Source organism: Alligator sinensis, unplaced genomic scaffold (assembly GCF_000455745.1).
Source record: "Alligator sinensis unplaced genomic scaffold, ASM45574v1 scaffold933_1, whole genome shotgun sequence".
Lineage (NCBI taxonomy): Eukaryota > Metazoa > Chordata > Crocodylia > Alligatoridae > Alligator > Alligator sinensis.
In genome coordinates this window covers 912,733-913,382 of record NW_005842542.1, presented here as the reverse complement: position 1 = coordinate 913,382, position 650 = coordinate 912,733, and positions in this window count along the sequence as shown.

The following is a 650-nucleotide window of genomic DNA, read 5'->3' as shown; positions in this document are numbered from 1 at the left end:
TTGGGTGTTTTTTGTGGGGGGGGGGGGGGGGGGGGGGGGGGAGAAAGAATGTGGAGAAATTCCATGTTATTTTTATGAGAAGCACATATGACACAATATAGCAATGCACTTTTGTATTGTAATCTACTGGGACTAAAGGGTCAACTTCCTAGTGAAACAGAAGGGTAAAAGTTAAGAGGTAGTCAAGTGGGCATGCCCAGATTGGAATCCTGGGTGTTTTATTTTACAAGAGAAGGTAATCATGCCAGTTTAAACATCTAAGGACCTTAAAAATCCTGTATTCAATTGATTAATAAAAGCTGTCTCATTTTGAAAAGGCTGTCCTGTGTCACTGAAAACATCTGTATAGCTCCCAAAGGAGAGAAGTCTTAACTTCTAGTGGGCTTCCTTTGGGAACCAAAGCTACAAACAAGTAGGCTGAAGCTTCTGGAGTACTGGAGATCTTGTAAAAACTGGAATCCTTAGACCCGTAACTAAAAAGAGTAACATCCCAAAAGACTAAAGGTTAGAGGCAAGATCATCCTGTGAACACATAACATCAAACATGCATCATCATTTGGTATATTTTTTCAATTCATCATGCAGTGCTCAATATTGATCTTTGATATATAGGGCACATTCTTAAGTACCTTATAATATTACAGTAACTG